This window comes from Sceloporus occidentalis, unplaced genomic scaffold (assembly GCF_023333645.1).
Source record: "Sceloporus occidentalis isolate IW3139 unplaced genomic scaffold, rSceOcc1.0.p SCAF_23, whole genome shotgun sequence".
In the NCBI taxonomy this organism is placed as follows: Eukaryota; Metazoa; Chordata; class Lepidosauria; order Squamata; family Phrynosomatidae; genus Sceloporus; species Sceloporus occidentalis.
In genome coordinates this window covers 2,865,482-2,871,732 of record NW_028317003.1, presented here as the reverse complement: position 1 = coordinate 2,871,732, position 6,251 = coordinate 2,865,482, and positions in this window count along the sequence as shown.

The following is a 6,251-nucleotide window of genomic DNA, read 5'->3' as shown; positions in this document are numbered from 1 at the left end:
GTGACGGTTCTATGTGGACATCTGGTAAAACAAGCTTTTGATTGTTTCGCTTGCACAAAGAGCGCACAGAAGGGTGGAAATTCAATGAATTCACACGTTCTCTGGATTCTTAAAAAGGAGAGGAGGAGAGGGTCCAAACTTAACAATCAAACATACATTTAAGATGAATATGTAGATATTCTTAAAGGCTGCATCATTCTTGTTCCAGAGAACCTTTATTATTCAGGTGGTCAGGAAAGAAAGTTATTCCAGCAAGCAAGCAGTTAAAGTAGCATACTTGTGGGATGAAAGAGCACATTGCTGTAGGCTGTTCTGGTCACATGTTAAGGGGGGGGGGGCACATAAAACTTTTTTTTTTTCTTCTCTTCCTAAGTTTTGCAGTCAGACCGCACAGAAGCGGTGAAATATTTAAACTGACATTATGCTATACACATAGGATGCGACAAAAAGCAGGGAAATCGGAAGAGGAAACGCCTGATGCGTGAGTGGCCAGGGAGGAAAAGGAGGATATGGGGGAGGCAGGGATACACTGGCTATAATACCAAAATCTACTAACAGCCCGCCATACTATAATGTAGCATATAATAGCAAGAATGTCAGTATGTATGCCACAGTATTATATTCCCTATGATGAGAGAGTCCATCCTAGTCTTCACCATGTCCTGATTGATAATTTTGTAGCAAACTGAAAAATGTGATCACCTCAGTAGTCGTAAAAGGTTTATGTATCAGAAGGAACTGCAAAGAGTTTCAATGATCGCGGTAGATAAGCAGAATAAAAAAACACAATATATCACTTTGACTTCATGCTCTGGAGGAGGCCGTCCAAGAAGGTAAAACATAGACTTAATTTAAATTCATTTTCAATTACAAGACAGTCTGCCAGGTAAAATAACAAGCACTGTACTGAGCAAGACACTGTGGTCAGCTTCCAAAGCGGCAGCTTGCCTTTCGCCCAGATGTGCAGGGAATTCAAAACTATGCAAACTGGAGGGCCGATTTCCCTCCTCTCGCTCTTTTAAGAACACAGAAAAGGGCTGAGGGAGATATAAACGTGCCCATCAGCTTCAAAATCAAGTCTCGGGGCAGGGCAAGTCATGAGGAAAAGCAGGCTTCAGCTTCCCTCTGGATTGTAAGCTCTCCTCACGTGTTGTTTCTGTAAATCAAATTGTTATGTTACATACTATGTGTTATGTCCTGTCCACCCATTGTACAGCGCTACAGAATTTGATGGCGCTATATAAAACAACAAATAATCAATGCAAAACTAGGGCTGCCTTAAATATCCCCGCTCAGTATTAAGGGCAGGACACGGTTGGGAACGATCACACGCTAAATTACTAGTGCCTTGATTGAAAACACCAAACTTTACATTTTTCGGAAACGCAACATTCTTATATACAATAACACAATAACAATCTCCTGCAATCGGGCTTTATTTATGAACAGCGTATCAATAATTCACATTTCAAGAAATAATACAGGAATTAATGTGTAAACATACTGTTCATAATAAGGGGTGTGTGATATATATATATATATATATATATATATATATATATATATATATATATACACACACATACACACACACACACGGTTATGTTTTTGCTGGACAAGAGAAGGTTAATTCAGTAATTAATGTAAGGGGGTGTATAAACGTGTTATTATACATAAGAGAAACTCCGTTATTTATGACGCACTAATAAAGTCATGTATAGGATATGGGTCAAACAACATCAATTAGCAGCCCCCTTGATCGCGTACATTCTAGTCAACTGTTGCAATATGCAGCAGCATACGATGCTTGACATTGATTCACAGAATATTTTACGCAGTAATGATATTAGACAGCAATGGATTTTCACCTCGCAAAAAATTTATATATAAAAAAAAAAACTTAGTACAAAGACTGTAGAAGTATTGGAACTTCACTAAGTAAACGGGAAGCATTTTAATGCACTTAACACTCACTACGGCTTTCATTATATTAATGGAAGCGCAATTCTTTATTGAGGGGTAAACACCCATCACCCGAAACTAGGACAAGCTCAATAAACTTGCAAAAAAAAAAAAAAAAAAAGAGGCTTGGCCTGCTGACATTCCCTTCTCAGTATAGATCCAAACTATAGGCCATCTGTTAAAGTACTAAAACTCTTCACAGAGACAAGTAAATATCCTTTCCAGCAAACATTACCCACAGAAACCCAATACTTTCTATGCCCAGAACGAATTTGGTGGGCGGATACAGATCTACATATTTCATCCTGTAGCACGCAATCAACTGATGGAGATCCATAAGATTTTGCCTCATTTAGCAGCAAACAAGCTCAACTCAAAACCACATTTACCCAAAACTAAGAAAGGCATATATTTTACATTATAGATTATAAAGGAAGTTTTATTCAGATTCACCTTCCAAAGCTAGCTCCTCCATCTCCTCCCACCGACGGGTCTCTTCGCCTGCCTTTTCGGCAAGAACACAGCTATCCGGCCCCCTGAGCGTAAATAAGGCAACTTGGGGTATGAGGCTAACAGAAACACACGGCACATCCAGACATCTCCCGTATTAATAAGGGGAGGAGACTTCCTGTAGCGCTGGCCAAATAAATAATGAAAAGCCTTCTTCCCATTGAGTGTCCCTATTCCTCCCACTACTGCCGGCCCCTCAACTACCAACTAAAAGACATCAGACGCGACTCATTACACCCACCCCACAGAACACGAAGCATGCTATATGTATATAAAAAAAATTTAAAAAAGGGGGAACTCCCATCATTCTCTTCCAATTTTAAACAAAATCCCAAAAGAAGAACTTGGACTCTATAAGTCTCTTAGAATACAGCCAAAAAACTATTTGACACAAAATTCCCTTTCTGGGGTAACTAAAATATTTCAACTGTGATTTTTTTTTTTTTTTTTTTTTAAACATATTGAAACATATGTGCATACGCTATATAATTACACACTAAATACATATACGCTATAGTCTGGAAACAAACAGAAAGCTACACCAAACTATATAGCATCCTAATGAACTCAACAGCGCTTTAACAAACTACAACTCAACTCCTACTAACCGCATTTACTTGGAACTCCATCCCGGGTCGTTAAAAGATATGTCTACGCTTCAGCTATAAACACATACTTTGGAAACCGTTAAGGGCTCTCTCACTAAAACAGAATTGCTCGAGTACAATATTTACACAGATTATTATACAGTGTGAAGCCCTGCGGCACCATCTATGATGTGAATGTAAAGATGTGTTTAAAATATCTAGTAAGCCTTGGGTTCCAAAACTCTCACAACACGTGAAACGCTCACACGTCAAAGAAACGCAACACTAATAGTTACACCCCGTGATCCTTAACAGTCGCAGATGTCACCCCATACAGTTCTAGTCATTTTGTATATCCTTATTTCAACATAAATTAGTGAAAACACACACAAAAAAACATAGCTGTAAGTGCTATTGTAGAAACACACACAAAAAAAACCAGAATACAAAAAAAGAATTGTGCTAGAAAAGATAACACGTGATGTTAAAAGGGAATTGAATTCACAGATCGTGGGATAAGCCTATATGTGAAAGTGTTGGGTGTAAAATATTTCACCGCACCGGGTCAAATTATGGGGTTTATTCACTAAATGGAGAGTTGTAGTTTTCATTCATTATAAATTAGGTGGCCCTTCCAAATGTATAATTTAGGGAGTGTGAAGACTGGAGAGATCTCACAAGTTTAACTATACATTGTACAGGGGCAGCCAGGCTTTTCCTGCAGCAGAAGCTGAGAGGTCAGCCCTTCATGATGTATAGTGAAGTCACACAACTCTCCTGACAACTTAGTGAATACACCCCTATATGAAAAAGGGTGTCATTCCGATTGTATACGGATATTACACAGGGATTGGAATGATATAATGGATTCGGCATTCAGGAGCGAGCACTTATAAACATCTCCCACACCCAGATGGCAGACTGCACAACATCCTATGTGAGGTCCTCTCCATTGATACTAGTATTACTTACACACACACCCGCCTACACAATAACCACAACCTTAGAGTATCCCGGCCTGTAACCCTAACAACCGTGACCACAAGACACCCTCAACCCACATATTAAGCTCTTCTTCACCCAAAACATGCACAAGCTTAAACCGAAGACCCTCGAGAGCTTCCTATGGCACCAAACCCCTACGCAATATCAGCCCTACTGCCACTTCGAGAACACCCTGCCACCGCTGCTCCTCTCATCCTCGGGTCCCTATCTCGCTCTCCTCTTTTTTTTTCGGCGGGGCCTCCTCTACCCTCCATCATTCCTCCCCCCCTCTCTCCTCGTACGCGACAAGGGCCCTCTCCCGAACCTCCACGCGAGCACACCGGCGCACGAACGCCCTCCAGCAAGTCGAAAGGGGAACTCGTGCACGAATGTATGGCTAACGAGGGAGAGACTCACCCATGTTGCCTTCGGTGGTGTACAGTTGCTAGCTCGCCTTGTGCACGTCTATCGGTTCTCTGTCTGACTGACACAGCCCCTGGACGTTGCCGTGCGCGTTACGTCCGTAATGGGCAAGGAAAGTGCAGCTTCTGCCCACACTGCGACGTCACACAGGAAGCTTTGAGGCGCGCTCCGGAATTCCATAGGCTCCGCCTCTCTTGCGGGAGGAAGGAGGCTTGAATTACACGTTGTAATAACAAACAAGCTGCCTAGCAGTTTGGATCGTAAGATGGCTTCTTCTATACATGTTTCTGCCCTGTTCTCAAAGCAAGGGTACTTTCAGTATATGAGACAAACGCCTGGTTTCATGTCATTTTATTCCAATGAACTTCCTTTATTTGCAGACCTGGAGGATGCTGTGTGATATTTTGAGTGGCTTTCCTGCATAAGTACCACACTGAGCTGTTTGCCTGCTCAGTGATGAAGACCACAACACAGTATGATAAGGAGACAGGCTGTCTCAATACGTTAGCTAATGCGCACCTGGAATAGTTTTAGAAGAACAATTTTCCTTCCGAAACGTATTTTTTAACTAATAGTAGTAAGCAATGACAGTGTGCTACAGAACCATGCCAAAATGAAGGGAGCGGGAGGTCTGTTGCAGTGCTCCCTTACGCTGTGGGCTGGCTATTGATGCTGAGTGCTAGGATATGATGTCATATCCTGGTGCTAAGCACAGAAACCATGGCCACCGTGAGGAAACGCAGAAACATTGGTATATAGGAGCAGAACTTGCTCTATCACAAGACCACCCAGGTAGGAAGAGATTGGGAGAAAGAGAAGATGTATGGAGAGATAGGAAGAAAAGAATAAGGGAAAAGAGTGTGTTTCGAAAGGGTGTCAAGTGCACTAGTTACAATGCTGATGGCTGCCCAGAAATAATTCTCTTGTCACAAGTTACTGTGATGTCATGCTGACTATGTGCTATAAAGCCCCTGCGCGGAAGGATAAAGAGAAGACTATGCTAATAGCTTCCAACAGAGACTACTCCTAAGTAAAGGGCTGTCCAGGGGTGAAACTGTAGTGTCTGTGAAATTTTTAGTTATCCTTATTATCTGTATTAAAATGTCATCAGTTAGCGACAATAAAATTGCTTTTAAGGTATAGCGATTTTTCTTACACTTGTGTTCATTATTTTGTCCATAATGGTGGGAAATGTTACTATTTTCCAGACACATGGCAAGAGGATTATTAATAGTGAAGCCTGTATAAAATATGCATTTCATGAAATTAAAAGGTAGAAAACATGATTCTAGCGCAATGTGCTAGAAAAGTAGTTGTAAAGCCACTGGCAGGGGTTGCAGCGATGCCTCTAGGTCCAGTTCGGGAAGGGCCCTTCCTAAAATATTTTGAACCGGCACGGGGAGACAGGAGCGTATCGGGAGAAATTGAGGCTGCTTACACGGTGTTTTGTTGCGGATCTCAAGATGTTTATTTTGCTGATGGTAGTCTTTTTCATTAAACACTAAATTATGGGGTTAAGAAAGTGGTTTTAATTAGTAGTATAAATGAAATCTTTGTTGAGTGCTGCGGTGACTTTTGCATGAAACAGAATTGTAATTTTCTTTTAAAGTGAAGAACCCAGTTACATAAACAGAAATTCAAAAATATTGTTGGGAAATGCTGGATTTTTACACCCAGCAATAATTAAACTGTATGTTTTTCCGAGGGCCGGACTTGACCAGAAATCATTAATCATGTAAAGTCCTATTAATACTGCATAATAGTTTGGGACATCATGGTTTCTGT